The sequence below is a fragment of the Kogia breviceps genome, chromosome 16 (assembly GCF_026419965.1).
Source record: "Kogia breviceps isolate mKogBre1 chromosome 16, mKogBre1 haplotype 1, whole genome shotgun sequence".
Classification (NCBI taxonomy): Eukaryota; Metazoa; Chordata; class Mammalia; order Artiodactyla; family Physeteridae; genus Kogia; species Kogia breviceps.
Window position 1 is genome coordinate 5,009,935 of NC_081325.1, and position 19,400 is coordinate 5,029,334.

General features: G+C 40.3%; 1 protein-coding gene across 6 annotated transcripts in view; it reads left to right on the forward strand.

Moving 5' to 3' along the window:
• ATP8A2 (ATPase phospholipid transporting 8A2) overlaps nucleotides 1–19,400 on the forward strand; it is a 516,648-nt gene that overhangs the window by 156,080 nt on the left and 341,168 nt on the right. The window lies entirely within an intron of this gene.

Below are 19,400 nucleotides of genomic sequence, written 5' to 3' on the forward strand. Positions count from 1 at the left end.
TTATTTTATTTTTATTTTACTTAAAAAAACAATTATAAAACTACTCAGTGTGTTTTCTGTTTTTATTTCTGAACGGATGTCATAAAGTCATTTCTTAAAACGTCAAAATGGTAAGCTCTACCTCTGGTACCAGATATATAGGAATTGATGTAGGTTTTTAGGCTATGGGCATCATTGAAATTCACTTTCTCTGCAGATACAGCTACAGTTTCTGTCATATTAGAGGAAGGAGAGAAGCTTTTTGTGAGACGCACACTCCGTATGTAAAAAAGTCTTTCTGGCTAGCTGCGTGGTTGAAAGCATGCTCTCTCAGTACCGATAAAATGGACATTAAGAATTTGCACGGTCTGGAGAATAATACACATCCGCGTTAGAGTTATGGTTCGGAAAACGTATGATATTGATGGTTGCAATATTTGTAAACTTACATGCTTATCATTCCCTGATTCTAAGAATGTTCCTCACTTTGGCAAATCCTAAGACTCCTAAGTAGATGACTTTACATTCTTGATTAAGGGGTACCATGGATGTTAAGAAATGCATTAAGAAGTACAGTAAATATTCCAAACTGATAGAAAAAATAGTAAGCCCAGAAAATTGCTTTGTGATAACACCTTATTTTAGTCACCTAGAATGGTGCATTTAAAATGGGGTAGTTTTAATCTGGTTTGACTTCCTGTCAGGATTTCCATCAAGGGGTGATGTTCAACTCATGGTGGTGGTTGCTAAGGAGACCTGTGGGAGTTTCTTTGTAGTACACACACTAAAGAGGATATTCAAGTGTCAGGAGTCGATGACGTTGACGTGGTAAGAGGGTTACACAGGCGTTTAGTTCCCGAACATCCTGGTGCCACCAGCTCACGGAGGATGGTACAGATGTGTACCCAGCCCGTCATGGCCTAAAGCTGCTGCTGAGGCCCTGGTTGGGAGCTGATGTGAGAGTCGCCAGTGACCTGCTTGGTGGTTTGACATGAAGATCGGAGCTCAACAGTGAGATACCACCTGCAGGTCATGTAACAGGAGCTTGCTCCTGGCAGGCGCCCGTGGCCACACTTGCAGTCAGTGCCTTCTAGTTGAGTACCAGTGCTCAGAGCAGATGACAGGGTTAGTCACACTTGTAGAGGGAGGCTCTGGTGATGAAGCGGACAGGACAGGAACCAAGGAAGTGAGCCACGAATCAGCAGCACTGGACCTGGCTTCCTTACCTCATCTCCTGTGTAAGTCCGAGGGAATTAAGGGGGTCACCTCAGAGACCATCGATTACCTGGCATCCACCCCCTTCAGGTGACCTGTACGTAGGTCCAGGCTAGGACCCCAAATGCTTGTAAATGCTCAGGATTTATCCCTGTTTTGAGTGTTTCAGCTGTTACCAAAATAACATCTAAGCTCTGTAATACAGAGGTCAGTGGTCTTGGAAGCAAGGCGGGTGATGAAGTGCACCCCAGGGGGACACTGGGTGGGTGATACGTTAAGATACCAGTAGAAAATGTCATTTTCTTTTTTCCTCCTGTGAAATCACAGTACTGCTGACAGCACGTGGCTTGGCTCCAGCACACCCAGTCCTGCTTTTGGCGTGCTCACCAGGGATGGGTCGGGGAGGAGGAAGAGGCGTGGGGTCCCATAAATAAGAAGGGGTGACGCTGGGACCCTCACTCTTGTATTTGCTTGAAGCTCGTCGTGAAATCTTGCCATTGGTGTTACTGGTTAAATGGGTTTACGGACTATATTTAGTTTTGGTTAAACTGACTCTTACAAGGTGCTGGCTTGAAAAGATTTCTGTTTTTTAAAAAAAAAAGGTATTGGAGGGAGACGCTAGAGGGAAGAGATTTGGGAACATATGTATACATATAGCTGATTCACTTTGTTGTAAAGCAGAAACTAACACACCATTGTAAAGCAGTTATACTCCAATAAAGATGTTAAAAAAAAAAAAGATCAGCAGAAATGAATTTGAGAATATTAAATTAGATCACTATATGTGATAAAGGCCTATATTAACACTGCTATTTTATGTATATACAGACAATAGTTTTTCTAAGCTATAATTGGCAGAAGAAAAAAAAAATCAGAAAAATGTTATCTCCACAGAAGCTTTTAGGATTTTCTTAAACAGTTAATGTAGTAACTGTATTCCACTTTGCTTTGATTGTTTTGTAAACAATCAAAGCAAAGTGGAATACAGTTACTACTATCTAGTTAAGTCTGTTGGATTGTGTCTATATGCAGAATCAAATATGCTTTTTTTCTTGGGTTTGCATTATCTATTTCATGAAATCCATATGCCAGGATTTTAAGTTTATAGATTTCACTCGAAATATGATAGTTTGGTAACATTTATAGTGAATATTTTTATTTGTATAAATAAAGGATGAGATTTTTAAAAAGGTATTGAGATTACAGTAGGGTAAGCAGAAGCTGCAACGGCGTGGCCTTGCTGGACACGCGTGCTGCTAGTTCAAGTTTTCTTCGGCTGCTTGATGAATTAAAACAGTGATCAGATCTGACAAGCTAAACAAATTTCAGTATTATCCCCAAGGCTACTATCATTAATCATGATTCTTGCCCTAAATGTATAATGGTATCTTGAAACATTAGCTGTTGCAAAATGAAGCTATGAATTAGTGAGACTTTAAAAACTAGGAATACCGAGTATGAGAATAAAAATATACAATTTTATCAGCAGTTTATAAAAAACATATAATACTGCTGGCTATTTTTTTTGGGGGGGGGGCTGCATTGGGTCTTCGTTGCTGCGCGGGCTTTCTCTAGTTGTGGCGAGTGGGGGCTACTCTTCATTGCGGTGCGTGGGCTTCTCATTGCTGTGGCTTCTCTTGTTGCGGAGCATGGGCTCTAGATGCACGGGCTCTAGGTGTACGGGCTTCAGTAGTTGCAGCGTGTGGGCTAGGGTTCGCAGGCTTCAGGAGTTGTGGCACACAGGCTCAGTAGTTGTGGCTCACGGGCTCTAGAGCACAGGCTCAGTAGTTGTGGCGCACGGGCTTAGTTGCTCCATGGCATGTGGGATCTTCCCGGACCAGGGCTCAAACCCGTGTCCCCTACATTGGCAGGTGGATTCTTAACCACTGTGCCACCAGGGAAGTCCCCCTGCTGGCTACTGAATGCTAGACATCTTTTGATACTTGTTAGTAAAAGACAAAAAGGGCTAAGCCATTTGGGGACCATTTGTTTTTTGTGCTGCAATAATTAAAATGAATATGGATGGAGACATATAGAAAATTTTGCCAGCATTTTCTAAGAAACACATGATTGAACTAACTATGAAATTTATTTGGAGGAAAGTGCAGTTGTTTTTAACGTGTTAACCTATAGAATACACAAAAAACTAGTTCTGATGAGCCATTAGAAGAAAGATGAATTGGTAAGGATATATTCGAGCAAAATAGTCATTCTTTAACCCAAAGTTTTATGAAATAAGTACGTGTAATCAGTGATGGAATGAAAATGTAATCATGTAAAATTCATTAATGGCATGTATGGCAGGGACTACACTTCCCAGCATCCCTGGGTCCGGGTGTGGCCGTGAGATTTAATTCTCACTGGTGGAAATGTGACCAGAAGGCAGAGCCTTATGGGAAGCCCACTGGCAAATCAGGAATGAAGTTTGTAGAATCCCCACTCCTGTATCACAAGCGGAGTATGGAGGGGTAGGTTTGAGGCTGAGAGATGTTAATTCAGTAACTGGTACAGAAACTAATTTTAAATATAGAGGAAGTTACAACAGGAAGTTAGGTGCTTGCAAAATTATTGGATAATCCTGAAGGGGCAGAAGTCAGCAAGGTAGGCTTCAAGTTCGTATGTCTGTGGCTCTGTTCCCAAGGTCAGGACTCTGTTCTGCTTCCCCAGGGGACTTGAGGAAATTACAGCTGATGGTCCAGCTGCCTTGCACCTGTGAACCTGGGACTGGGTGAGAGAATGTGGGAGAACTTCCCCTGTATGAACAGGAATCCCTCTGTCTTTGCAATCTTAAGCAAGTGTACCTTGTTGCTAGAATTCATCCAGAATCCTGTTGATAAGGGAGTCTGGGAAATGTGGTTTTTAGCTTTCCAGTCCCTGTGATACATAAAAAAAAAAAAAAAGAAGAGGATGAAAATAGATGCTGAGAGTCAATCAGTAAACAGTTTCTAGTGCTGACTCATTTATAAGCAAGAAGTGGGCATCAGGAGGACACAGAATGCTATAGGATCTCATGGATATGGTTGATGTTTTACAAGTTAGACCTTTAACATACGCTAGGTTCTTTACGGTACTTCGTAATGACATGCAGGGTGACCGTGGACATCTTGTGGACCTCAGAAGTTTACTGTTTTATTTCCATTGTTGTCCTCATGACAAAGAACCTGACAGTCATTGGGCTTTAAAGTGATGCAGGATTGCATGATGGTTAAGGGAGCCCGCGCTGGGTTGCCTGGCTGGGTTCCCACCCCACCTTCTGTACCTGGAAAAGTCTTTGACCCACAATAAATTCTTAAGTCACAGTGACTGTTTCTCTTCTATGTTCTTTATGTCTGTGAGTCCCTGTGTAGAGAAATATAGAGAGATAGATAGAGATAGATAGATACATAGATAGATAGATATCTATATATACATCTGAATCACTTTCTGTTTTTCAGATTACTTTCCATTATGGCTTATATAACAAGACATTGAATGTAGTTCCCTGTGCTGTACAGTAAATCCTAAAAGTCCAGTTTCCTGATTTGATCTTTTCTCTGACAGGTGGCTCCATGTTCAGTTACTTAAAATATGTTTAAAATACCTAAATACAGGCACATATTCATACCCTCAGGCACAGTGCCATTATTTGTTGCTACAGGAGGTGATGTTTACGTGCTCTGTGCTGAGGACCTTTTCGGTGTGGTGAGAACACTTTGAAAAGGTGCGTTTAGAAATGCTTGCGTTAGGTGACTTTGACTGCAGCACACGTGGGTCCCATATCTTAGGCAGTGAACGAAACTGCCTCTCCAGAAACAAATGCTCACATCTGTTGAGTGCTTATTCACGAGTGCCAGGCCCTTTCTGGGAATTAGCTCTCTTCATCCTCCTGGTAACTCTTGAAAAAATAAAATTTCACTGCCTTTAAGTCTCATACTAAAATAGTTGATTGAAAGTTTCTCTCTCTGTTTCCTAGCAGCTTGATAATAAATTCCTGAGAATGTTTACCTACTTGGTAAGATCACCTTATAACTATATTTGTTCCTCGACATCTTCTCGTGAAGGTGGTAACATTGTGGTATACTAGAAATGTCCCTTGAGCAATTTTTTCCTGATAATTTTAGGCATGTTCAATTAATAATTCCTTTAATCCCTTGAAAGTACTTACATTTATTTATTTCCATTAAAAATATAATTTTATTGAAGTACAGTTGATTTACAATGTTGTTAATTTCTGCTGTACAGCACAGTGATTCAGTTAACATATATATACTTTTATTAAATTCTCCTTAAAATAAATTATTTATTTATGGCTGCGTTGGGTCTTCGTTGCTGTGTGCGGGCTTCTGATTGCCGTGGCTTCTCTTGTTGTGGAGCGCGGTCTTCAGTAGTTGTGGCACGCAGGCTCCGTAGTTGTGGCGTGCGGGCTTAGTTGCTCCACAGCATGTGAGATCTTCCTGGACCAGGGCTCGAACCCGTGTCCCCTGCATTGACAGGCGGATTCTTAACCAGTGCGCCACCAGGGAAGTCCCTACATGTACATTCTTTTTCATATTCTTTTCCATTATGGTTTATCACAGGACGTTAGAGTTCCCCATGCTCTACAGTAGGACCTTGCTGTTGATCCATTCTCTCTATGATAGTTTGCATCTGAGAATGCCCAAATTCCAATCCATCCCTCCCGACCCACCCCGTTGGCAACCATAAGTCTGTCCTCTATGTCTGTGAGTCTGCTTCTGTTTCGTAGATAAGTTCCTTTGTGTCGTATTTTAGATTTCACATATAAATGATGTCATATGATACTTGTCTTTCTCTGTCTGTCTGACTTACTTCACTTAATATGATCACTTCTAGCTCCATCCATGTTGCTGCAAATGGCACTGTTTCATTCTTTTTTATGGCTGAGTAATATTCCACTGTATATATGTACCACATCTTCTTTATCCATTCATCTGTCGACGGACGTTTGGGTTGCTTCCATGTCTTGGCTATTGTAAGTAGTTGAAAGTACCTATATTTAAAGGGCAGAGAGACTTTAAAAAAAATTCTTTTGGTTATGTGTTAGTAGTAAGTGCTGTTGAGGAATATAAAACGGGATGGGGAGGCATGAAAAGCAAGGAGGGCAGAGGTTACCCTGTTTTGTGTTTGATGGTTGGGGGGATTCTCTCTAATAAGATGGCATGTGAGCAGAGTTGGAGGAAGGGAGTGTACTGTGAGGTTACCTGGATAGGAGTGCACCCCACTTCACCTGGGATGGTATCAGTTTACACCTGTTGTCTTGGCATAATTTTAAGAATGCCCCCTCTGACTCCCCAGAGTAACCTGGTTTGGATGGGAAATCATGCCATCAGCCTACAGGGGAACCGTGTCCCAGGATGACGGTTCAGCAAGGGCGCCAAGGCTGACGCTGTATTTGAGCGTCATGTATGGTGGGTCAGGGCGTCAGAGAAATGTCAGGGACTTCACCCCATAGCTTTGTTACCTCATTGTTAAGACTTGGCCTTTGTGCTGAGTGAGATGGGTGGTCATTGGTGGAGTCTGAGCGAAGAGAGACATGATCTTATTGACCTTTTAAGAGGGTATCTCGCTGTTGGGATAGGTGTGGATTAAGGGGATATGGGGTAGAAGCCGAGACCCCGGAAGCCAGCCGTGGCAGGAATCCAGGTAGCAGATGATGGGGAAGGTTGGATCAGAGTGTCGGCAGGATCGGTGGCGAGAGGTGGTGAGGTTCTGGGTGGGTAGTGTTTTCTCTGTAGAGCTGATGGGATAGGATAAGACTCCAAGGGTTAGGGTCTGAGCAACCGGAAAGATAGAGTTGCCACTTCTGAGATGAGGAAGACGGTAGGAGGATCATATGTTGGGGGAATCAGGGCTCTTCTTGGACGTTTTAGGGTTGAGATGGTCATGACACATCCCCAGGCAGTTGAATAGATAAATCTGGGAGTTGAGGGTAGAGGTCTGGGATGGAGAGACGCTTGGGAGTAGTAGTCAGTGTACCATGTTTAAAGCTTTGAGACTTGATAACCCCCCTGCCAGGATTGATCAGAGAGAGTGAAGTGGTTAAGAATTAAGCTCTGGGTGTACTTCAGTGTTTAAAAGTTCGGGAGAAGAGAGCCAGCAAAGGAGACGAGAAGATGTGGCCATTGAGGTAGGTAGAGAAAGGGGAGAGGTTGGTCTCCTGGGAACTAAATGGAAGGAAGTCTTTCAAGGAGGAGGGATGGGACAGCTGTACTACATGACGTTTTATGGGTCCAGTGAGATGAGATCTGAGAATCTGTTACTGCTTTTAGCGATGAGGAGGTCGTCGGGACCTTTCAAGAGCTGTCTGGGGGACAATGTGGAGATGAATGCCAGATCAGAGTAGACTCGAAGGATTGGGTAGAGAGAAAAACGGTGTAGAGATTTCTGTGAGTTCTGCTGAAGTTTTTGACACACCTCTGGGTAGTGAGTTAATCTTTCCTTATTCGGAGGAGCACGTGAAGGAGTAACTTTCTTCTTCTATTAATGCATCATAAACCATGAGTTTTAAAATAAATTCTACCAATGAAAAATATTAATATTTTCTCTGTGTAAGTGAAAGTGTCAAAGATATTTGTCACCAATGGTCTTGAAATAATGAGTCAATCAGAACTGCCATTTACTAAACTCTTTGTAATCTGGTACTCCTAGGGCTTTCTTTTGTTTTTGTTTTTCACTAAACATAAAATGGTAGCTACTTAAAAAATGATTCCCATCCAGCGGGTTTATTTGTAATAGACGATCCCTGCGCATGGAACGTCAGGCTTTGTTTGCCTCTGGCGCTGACAGCATCCTCGCAAGCATCCAGGGCTTCGAGAGGCAGCAGGCGTGAGTTTTCAGGGAGCCTAATGACTCTTATCACTGCTGGCTCCCCGGGTGGAGAAAATCCTAACTGCGTGGTGTAGCCTGACGGTGCATCATGAAAAATGTGTCCTGTCAACAGTGATGGCGGTTCTTAGGCTGAGATAACCACCTGCTCTGCTGTGACAGTCGGCCAGGGTGCTGTCAGGGAACAGTGACTCCATGGGAGGCTCAAGTCTGTCAGATTCCTTCGTCAGTGAAGTTTGTTCTGTGGTCAGGTTTCTAAACACTTTTGTCCCTGTAAAAGGTAACTTGTGTCCACCTGGGGGTGTTTTGTTTCCTATGACGTCCAAGATGTATCTAGGACAGAACCTTGGATGTTGTTCATGTGACTAACGGGAACACAGATATCTGGCTTTGTTCTGAGGGTAATTTAGATTTTTTTAAACCTCATTTACTCCCTTAAAAAATTACTCAATCCATTTAAAGCAGAAAGAATTGATATAAATCAGAGAAAAGAAAAATAAAATTACTTAGAACTCTACTACACAAAGAATTGCAATTAGAAATTTGGATAATAGTCTAAGAACTTTTTCTGGGGCAAATAGAGACATATATTTTATATCTATATCTACCTTAGAGATATATATATTTATTAAAATATAGATGTCTGTATCTACCTAAATATAATATATATATTTATCAATATATACAACTTATGTTATATGTTTTATTATATAAAACATAAAATATATATAAAATATATTTTATATAATAAAATATTTTTATTATATAAAATATATTTTATATAATATTTATGTTTTGGCTCTTCATTCACTAACAATACAACTATATATATATATACACACACACGTGTGTGTGTGTAAGTATATATGTAGCCATTTAAAAATGGAATTATATACAACAGATACTCTTGTTAGCGTGTTTCTTCCCTCTTAACTGGAATTACATCTCTAGAACAATAAATACTTAGCTACAGCCCTTTTAAGAGAATGACATAGATTCCATGGTATATATTTCCCTGGTTTATTTAACTCTATTTGTTGGACATTGACGGATGGACCTGTCATGTTTGGGGACCTATCTTATTTTGTTTCATGCTGTTTATTTTCTTAAATTCCTAGGAGTAAGGATCCTAGGTCAAGGGAGATACACCCTTTGGGATGGAAATTATTCATGCACATAGGGACATACACACAAGTACATATATTCACATACCTCTCCTTGTCCTCCAGATAAGTTCTGACAACTTATGTGTAATTTGTTTGCAAGTTAAAAAAGCTTACCACACTTGTGTACAAGTAATATAAATGTTGGAAATTTGGATGTTTTCTCGGTATTGTTTGTGGAATTGAAATCCTCTTGAGTTGAGATTATATTTAACGTGTTCTAAATTTGAAGCTATTATATCAGAATGAATTCTTAGGGCTTCCCTGGTTGCGCAGTGGTTAAGAATCCGCCTAACGTGTTCTAAATTTGAAGCTATTATATCAGAATGAATTCTTAGGGCTTCCCTGGTGGTGCAGCGGTTAAGAATCCGCCTACCAATGCAGGGGACATGGGTTCGAGCCCTGGTCCAGGAAGATCCCACATGCCACGGAGCAACTAAGCCCGTGTGCCACAACTACTGAGCCTGCGCTCTAGCGCCCGTGAGCTGCAACTACTGAAGCCCACATGCCTAGAGCCCGTGCTCTGCAACAAGAGAAGCCACTGCAATGAGAAGCCCGCACACTGCAACAAAGAGTAGCCCCCACTTGCCGCAACTAGAGAAAGCCCGATGCAACAACAAAGACCCAATGCAGCCCCCCAAAAATAAAAGAAATAAACTAAAAAAAAAAAGAAAAATGTATTATTACTAGATGGTTGCACAGCTTTTAACTTGAAATGCTGATGAGTTTTCAATTTGTGCTAATTGTTTTTGCCTTTCCTAGCTTGGTGCCATGCTAGGTGTCACTGATTCTGCTTTTGTTTGGATGAGCATTTTCTTTTAAATCTTTCAACATGAGAACAGTTTAAAATGCATGATTTAAGAACATGTTGAAGGAAAGAATTCCTTGGCACATAAAAACCAAAGCTTACTATATAAATAGGAACAGGAGTATTCTCTCTTAGAGATGAGCTCTCTGCTCTGCTTTCAGTGGGGAAATTCTTTTGTTTTTTTAAAAATAAATTTATTTATTTATTTGTTTTTTATTTTTGGCTGTATTGGGTCTTCGTTGCTGCGTGCAGGCTTTCTCTAGTTGTGGCGAGCAGGGCTACTCTTCATTGCGGTGCACGGGCTTCTCATTGTCATGGATTCTCTTGTTGCAGAGCATGGGCTCTAGGTGCACGGGCTTCAGTAGTTGTGGCACACGGGCTCAGTAGTTGTGGCTCGCGGGCTCCAGAGCGCACACTCAGTAGTTGTGGCACATGGACTTAGTTGCTCTGAGGCACATGGGATCTTCCCGGACCAGGGCTTGAACCCATTTCCCCTGCATTGGCAGGTGGATTACTAACCACTGTGCCACCAGAGAAGCCCCTTCAGTGGGGAAATGCTTGATTTATTAACGTACCACTGTGTCTCCTTCACCCAGTGTAACCATCTAGTCTTTTTTTTTTTTTCCTGTTGCAAAGAGGTTTTATTCCAATAAAAATTTGTGGGCTTCCCTGGTGGCGTAGTGGTTGAGAGTCCGCCTGCCGACGAAGGGGACACGGGTTCGTGCCCCGGTCCGGGAAGATCCCACGTGCCGCAGAGCGGCTGGGCCCGTGAGCCGTGGCCACTGAGTCTGCACATCCAGGGCCTGTGCTTCTCAACGGGAGAGGCCATAGCACTGACAGACCCGCGTACCGCAAAAAAAAAAAAAAAAAAAAAATTTCTTAATCAGTCTAACGAAGGATGTGCAAGCTCTCTAGTGGAAATGTCTCAAACTCTATTAAAAGACATTAAAGAATATTCAAATAATGGAAGTGTATGTCATATTCACGAATAGGGAAAGTCACTATCACAAAATTCAAATTCTCTCCTATCTAATATTAAATTCAAATTATAAACCTCCTGGAAAATGTTTTAGTCCATCTGGGCTTATTCCTTCGGCCATAACATTGTTTCATTCAGATACTCTTCTCCCTTTATTACCCAGCACTTAAATTTTCAAACAGTGTAAAATAAAATGATCATTATATTTAAAAAAAAGAAAAACATTTTCTGTAAGTAGTTAGTGAGAAGTGAAAAAGTTTTTCTCTGCTGTCCATTGCCATAGTCACTTGCTCTAAGTGGTTATTAATGACTGGAAACATCGCTAGCTTGGTTAAGGAACTATCAATTTTAAGTAATTTAAACGGCCATATGTGGCTAGTGGCCGCCATACTGGACCACACAGTATAGGTCATTTTCAGTCCCTTCGTGCAGGGGTCAGCAGACTCGCCATTGAGCCAAATCTAACTCACCACTTGTTTTTTTTTTTTCTCCTAGTTTTGAGATGTAATTGACATACAACACTGTATACATTTAAGGTACATAGCGTAATGACTTATGTACATTGTGAAATGATTACCACAATATGTTTAATGAACATCATCTCACAGATAGAAATTATATAGCAAAAATATTTTTCTTGTGATGAGAAGTCTCAGGATTTACTCTCTGAACAAGTTTAATATATAACGTACCGCAGTGTTAATTATACTTACCGTGTTGTACGTTACATCCCTAATGTGTACTTATCTTACAACTGGAAGTTTGTAGCTTTTGACCACTGTCATCAAATTTGCCCTTCTCCTGCTCCCACTCTGGTGCCCACAAATCTGATCTCTTTTTCTATGAGTTTGTTTTTGAAGTATAATTGACCTACAGCGCCGTTAGTTCCTGTTACACAACATAGGGATTTGACCACCTGTTTTTGTAAATAAAGTTTTATTGGAATACAGCCATTTATGTATTGTCAGTGGCTGCTTTAGTGCTACGATGGCAAAGATGAGTCATCGCAACGCAGAACAAATGGCCCACACATCCTCAACTGTTTACTATCTGGTCCTTTGCCGAGCGTTTCTGGACTCCTGCCCTCCCTGATCAGATAGAAACTGACCCCATTTGAGTTCCATTGTCTGCTATTGCTGCATCTTCTAAAACAATGTTTCTTGAAATGTTAACAAGCATTATGAGAGAAATGGGATCTTTGGCTAATTTTGGGGTGATAGAGTTAAAAAAAATTAAGTACGCTTCCCCACAGCAAGTTTTGTGCAATCTTTAATACACTTATTGCACGACGAATCGGGCAGAGGATGTTACCGAATATTTTGTTAACCACTGAATTTCTTTTTTGATGAGTAACTCTTGTGATAAGCAACACAGATTTAGAAATGCTGCTTTTAAAAATAGAGAGTTTTCCTCTTGACAGATGATGATAAAGTATAAAGCACATGAAAAAGAATGCTGAGTGTAAGAAAACAGAAAAAGACATGTTTAACTTCAGAGTTTATATTCAATCAACAGATATTTGAGTGCTTTTAATAGGCCAGGCAGATCGCTAGAACTGTAGACACAGCAATAAATGACAGCATATTCTTCCCTCTCAAGTTTCTATTTTAGCTGAGTAAATAGCCCTGAAGTATTGACTTGTTTAGACAGTTAAGTTCTTTTTGTGACAGTTGCCGTGAAGGAATAGTGTAAGGGACTAAGTACAGGTAGCTAGGGGCAGGAGTCCGCAAGCTTTATTGGTGAAGGGTGAGATGGTAACTATTTTAACCTTTGTGTGCCATGGGCTGTAGGTCACAACTGCTCATTTCTCCCCGTTTAATGAGAAAGCAGCTGTTGACGGTACACACACAATCACACATACAGAGATGTGAGCGTGCCACAAAAATGCAAAATTTGTCTGCGCTCACATTCTTTTTTCTTTTTTAACATCTTTATTGGAGTATAATTGCTTTACAGTGGTGTGTTTCTGTTTTATAACAAAGTGAATAAGCTGTACATATACATATATCCCCATATCCCCACCCGCTTGCGTCTCCCTCCCACTCTCCCTATCCCACCCCTCTAGGAGGTCACAAAGCACCCAGCTGATCTCCATGTGCTATGCGGCTGCTTCTCACTAGCTAGCTATTTTACATTTGGTAGTGTATATGTGTCCATGCCACTCTCTCACTTTTTCCCAGATTCGTCCCTTCCCCCTCCCCGTGTCCTCATGTCCATTCTCTACATCTGTGTCTTTATTCCTGTCTTGCCCCTAGGTTCTTCAGAACCATTTTTTAAAAATTCCATATATATGTGTTAGCATACAGTATTTGTTTTTCTCTTTTTGACTTACTTCACTCTGTATGACAGACTCTAGGTCCATCCACCTCACTATAAACAACACAATTTCGTTTCTTTTTATGGCTGAGTCATATTCCATTGTATATATGTGCCACATCTTCTTTATCCATTCATCTGTCGATGGACACTTAGGTTGCTTCCATGTCCTGGCTGTTGTAAATAGAGCTGCAATGAACAATGTGGTACATGACTCTTTTAAAATTATGGTTTTCTCAGGGTATATGCCCAGGAGTGGGATTGCTGGGTCATATGGTAGTTCTAATTTTAATTTTTTAAGGAACCTCCATACTGTTCTCCATAGTGGCTGTATCAATTTACATTCCCAGCAACAGTGCAAGAGGGTTCCCTTTTCTCCACACCCTCTCCAGCATTTATTGTTTGTAGACTTTTTGATGATGGCCATTCTGACCCATGTGAGGTGGTACCTCATTGTAGTTTTGATTTGCATTTCTCTAATGATTAGTGATGTTGAGCATCCTTTCGTGTGTTTGTTGGCAATCTGTATACCTTCTTTGGAGAAATATCTGTTTAGGTCTTCTGCCCATTTTTGGATTGGGTTGTTTGTGTTTTTGATATTGAGCTGCATGAGCTGCTTGTAAATTTTGATTAATCGTTTGTCAGTTGCTTCATTTGCAAATACTTTGTCTCATTCTGTGGGTTGTCTTTTCGTCTTGTTTATGGTTTCCTTTGCTGTGCAAAAGCTTTTAAGTTTCATTAGGTCCCATTTGTTTATTTTTTTGTTTATTTACATTTTTCTAGGAGGTGGGTCAGAATGGATCTTGCTGTGATCTCTGTCATAGAGTGTTCTGCCTGTTTTCCTCTTAAGAGTTTGATAGTGTCTGGCCTTACATTTAGGTCTTTAATCCGTTTTGAGTTTATTTTTGTGTATGGTTAGGGAGTGTTCTGATTTCATTCTTTCACATGTAGCTGTCCAGTTTTCCCAGCACCACTTATTGAAGAGGCTGTCTTTTCTCCATTGTATATTCTTGCCTCCTTTATCAAAAATAAGGCGACCATATGTGTGTGGGTTTATCTCTGGGCTTTCCATCCTGTTCCATTGATCTATATTTGTGTTTTTGTGCCAGTACCATACTGTCTTGATTACTGTAGTTTTGTAGTATAGTCTGAAGTCCAGGAGTCTGATTCCTCCAGCTCCATTTTTCTTAAGATTGCTTTGGCTATTTGGGTTCTTTTGTGTTTCCATACAAAAATTGTGAAATTTTTTGTTGTACTTCTGTGAAAAATGCCATTGGTAGTTTGATAGGGATTGCATTGAACTGTAGATTGCGTTGGGTAGTATATTCATTTTCAGAATGTTGATTCTTCCAATCCAAGAACATGGTATATCTATCTGTTTGTATGACCTTTAATTTCTTTCATCACTGTCTTACAGTTTTCTGCATACAGGTCTTTTACCTCCTTAGGTAGGTTTTTTCCTAGGCATTTTATTCTTTTTGTTGCAGTGGTAAATGGGAGTGTTTCCTTAATTTCTCCTTCATTGTTACTGTATAGGAATGCAAGAGATTTCTGTGCATTAATTTTGTATCCTACTACTTCACCAAATTCATTGAGTAGCTCTAGTAGTTTTCTGGTAGCATCTTTAGGATTCTCTATGTATAGTATGTCCTCTGCAAACAGTGACAGCTTTACTTCTTTTCCGATTTGTATTCCTTTTATTTCCTTTCCTTCTCTGATGGATGTGGCTAGGACTTCCAAAACTATGTTGAATAATAGTGGTGAGAGTGGACAGCCTTGTGTTGTTCCTTATCTTAGAGGAAATGCTTTCAGTTTTTCACCATTGAGAACGATGTTGGCTGTGGGTTTGTCATATATGGCTTTTATTATGTTGAGGTAAGTTCCCTCTCTGCCTACTTTCTGGAGGCTCTTTATCATAAATAGGTGTTGAATTTTGTCAAAAGCATTTTCTGCATCCATTGAGATGATCATATGTTTTTTCTCCTTCAGTTTTTTAATGTGGTTTTTCACATTGATTGATTTGCATATATTGAAGAATCCTTGCATTCCTGGGATAAACCCCACTTGGGTCATGTTGTATAATCCTTTTAATGTGCTGTTGGATTCTGTTGGCTAGTATTTTGTTGAGGATTTCTGCATCTTTGTTCATCAGTGATATTGGTATGTAATTTTCTTTCTTTTTGACATCTTTGTTTCGTTTTGTTATCAGGGTGTTGGTGGCCTCATAAATGAGTTTGGGAGTGTTCCTCTCCCTGCTATATTTTGGAAGAGTTTGAGAAGGCTATGTGTTAGCTCTTCTCTAAATGTTTGATAGAATTTTGCCTGTGAAGCCATCTGGTCCTGGGCTTTTGTTTGCTGGACGATTTTTAATCACAGTTTCAATTTCAGTGCTTGTGATTGGTCTGTTCATATTTTCTATTTCTTCCTGGTTCAGTCTCGGAAGATTGTGCTTTTCTGAGAATTGGTCCATTTCTTCCAGGTTGTCCATTTTATTGGCATATAGTTGCTTGTGGTAGTCTCTCATGATTCCTTGTATTTCTGCAGTGTCAGTTGTTACTTCTCCTTTTTCATTTCTAATTCTATTGATTTGAGTCTTCTCCCTTTTTTTCTTGATGAGTCTGGAGAAGGTTTATCAATTTTGCTTCTCAGAGAACCAGCTTGTAGTTTTATTGAACTTTACTACTGTTTTCCTTCATTTCTTTTTCATCTGTTTGTGATCTGACCTTTATGATTTCTTTCCTTCTGCTAACTTTGGGGGTTGTTTTGTTCTTCTTTCTCCAATTGCTTTAGGTGTAAGGTTAGGTTGTTTATTTGAGATGTTTCTTGTTTCTTGAGGTAGGATTGTATTGCTATAAACTTCCCTCTTAGAACTGCTTTTGCTGCATCCCACAGGTTTTGTTTTGTTTTGCTTTTTCGTTACGTGGGCCTCTCACTGTTGTGGCCTCTCCCGTTGCGGAGCACAGGCTCTGGACGCACAGGCTCAGTGGCCATGGCTCACGGGCCCAGCGTTCCGCGGCATGCGGGATCTTCCCGGACCGGGGCACGAACCCATGTCCCCTGCATTGGCAGGCGGGCTCTCAACCACTGCGCCACCAGGGAAGCCCCATCCCATAGGTTTTGGGTTGTTGTGTTTTTGTTGTCATTTGTTTCTGGGTATATTTTGATTTCCTCTTTGGTTTGTTCAGTGATCACTTGGTTATTTAGTAGTGTATTGTTTAGCCTCCATGTGTTTGTATTTTTTACAGATATTATCCTGTAATTGATATCTAGTCTCATAGCATTGTGGTTGGAAAAGATACTTGATACAATTTCAATTTTCTTAAATTTATGGAGGCTTGATTTGTTACCCAAGATATGATCTATCCTGGAGAATGTTCCATGAGCATTTGAGAAGAAAGTGTATTCTGTTGTTTTTGGATGGAATGTCCTATAAATATCAATAAATCTATCTGGTGTATTGTATCACTTAAAGCTTGTTTTTCCTTATTTATTTTCATTTTCGATGATCTGTCCATTTTTGAAAGTGGGGTGTTAAACTCCCCTACTATGATTGTGTTACTGTTGATTTCCCCTTTTATGGCTGTTAGCATTTGCCTTATGTATTGAGGTGCTCCTTTGTTGGGTGCATAAATATTTACAATTGTTATGTCTTCTTCTTGGATTGATCCCTTGATCATTATGTAGTGTCCTTCTTTGTCTCTTGTAATAGTCTTTATTTTAAAGTCATTTTGTCTCATATGAGAATTGCTACTGCAGCTTTCTTTTTGATTTCCATTTGCATGGAATATCTTTTTCCATCCCCTCACTTTGTCTGTATGTGTCCCTAGGTCTGAAGTGGGTCTCTTGTACACAGCATATATACGGGGCTTGTTTTTGTATCCATTCAGCCAGTGTCTTTTGGTTAGAGCATTTTATCCATTTACATTTAAGGTAATTATTGATATGTATGTTCCTATTCCCATTTTCTTAGTTGTTTTTGGTTTGTTATTGTAGGTCTTTTTCTTCTCTTGTGTTTCCTGCCTAGAGAAGTTCCTTTAGCATTTGTTGTAAAGCTGGTTTGGTGGTGCTGAATTCTCTTAGCTTTTGTTTGTCTGTAAAGGTTTTAATTTCTCCGTCGAATCTGAATGAGATCCTTGCTGGGTAGAGTAATCTTGGTTGTAGTTTTTCCCCCTTCATCACTTTAAATATTTCCTGCCACTCACTTCTGCCTTGCAGAGTTTCTGCTGAAAGATCAGCTGTTAACCTTATGGGGATTTCCTTGTATGTTATTTGTTGTTTTTCCCTTGCTGCTTTTAATATTTTTTCTTTCTATTTAATTTTTGATAGTTTGATTAATGTGTCTTGGCATGTTTCTCCTTGGATTTATCCTGTATGGGACTCTTTTCACTTCTTGGACTTTATTAACTATTTCCTTTCCCATGTTAGGGAAGTTTTCAACTATAATCTCTTCAAATATTTTCTTAGTCCCTTTCTTTTTCTCTTCTTCTGAAACCCCTATAATTTGAATGTTGGTGTGTTTGATGTTATCCCAGAAGTCTCTGAGACTGTCCTCAGTTCTTTTCATTCTTTTTTCTTTATTCTGCTCTGCGGTAGTTATTTCTACTATTTTATCTTCCAGGTCACTTATCCATTCTTCTGCCTCAGTTATTCTGCTATTGATTCTGTCTAGATAATTTTTAATTTTATTTATGGTGTTGTTCATCATCGTTTGTTTGCTCTTTTGTTCTTCTAGGTCCTTGTTAAACGTTTCTTGTAGTTTCTCCTATTTCCAAAACTTTGGATCATCTTTACTATCATTACTCTGAATTCTTTTTCAGGTAGACTGTGTATTTCCTCTTCATTTGTTTGGTCTGGTGGGTTTTTACCTTGCTCCTTCATCTGCTGTGTGTTTCTCTGTCTTCTCATGTTGCTTAACTTACTGTGTTTGGGGTCTCCTTTTCACAGGCTGCAGGTCCATCGTTCCTGTTGTTTTTGATGTCTGCCTCCAGTGGCTATGGTTGGTTTGGTGGGTTGTGTAGGCTTCCTGGTGGAGCAGACTGGTGCTTGTATTCTGGTGTGTGAGGCTGTATCTTGTCTTTCTGGTGGGCAGGACCATGTCCAGTGGTGTGTTTTGGGGTGTCCTTGACCTTATTATGATTTTAGGCAGCCTCTCTGCTAATGGGTGGGGTTTTGTTCCTGTCTTACTGGTTGTTTGCCATGGGGTGTCCAGCACTGTAGCTTGCTGGTCGTTGAGTGGAGCTGGGTCTTAGCGTGGAGGTGGAGATCTCTGGGAGATTTCTGCCATTTGATGTTACGTGGAGCTGGGAGGTCTCTGGTGGACCAATGTCCTGAACTCAGCTCTCCCACCTCAGAGGCTCAGGCCTGACACCCGGCCAGAGCACCAAGACCCTGTCAGCCATATGGCTTAGAAGAAAAGAAAGGAAGTCAGGAAGGAGGGAAGGAAGGAAGTTATTAAAATTTTTAAAAGTATTAAAAATAAAAAAATGAAAAGTCATAAAAACAGAAAGGAAGAAGAGAGCAACCAAAGCAAGAAACAAATCTACCAATGATAACAAGTGCTAAAAACTATACTAAAAAAAAAAAAGACAAATAAAACGGACAGGGAGAACCCTAGGACAAATGGTAAAAGCAAAGCTATACAGACAAAATCACACAAAGAAGCATACATGGGCACACTCACAAAAATAAAAAGGAAGAAAAAAATATATATCTATTTATTTTTTAAAAAGCCACCAAATCAATAAATCTACCAATGATAATAAACTCTAAATACTAAACTAAGATAAACATAAAACCAGAAATAAGTTAAATACAGAAAGAAAACCCCAAGTTTACAGTTGTTCCCAAAGTCCACCTCCTCAATTTTGGGATGATTCATTGTCTATTCAGGTTTTCCACAGATGCAGGAACATCAAGTTGATTGCGGCGCTTTAATCCGCTGCTCCTGAGGCTGCTGGGAGAGATTTCCCTTTCTCTTCTTTGTTCGCACAGCTCCTGGGGCTCAGCTTTGGATTTGGACCCGCCTCTGCGTGTAGGTCACCGGAGGGCGTCTGTTATCCACCCAGACAGGACGGGGTTAAAGGAGCAGCTGATTTGGGGGCTCCGGCTCACTCAGGCG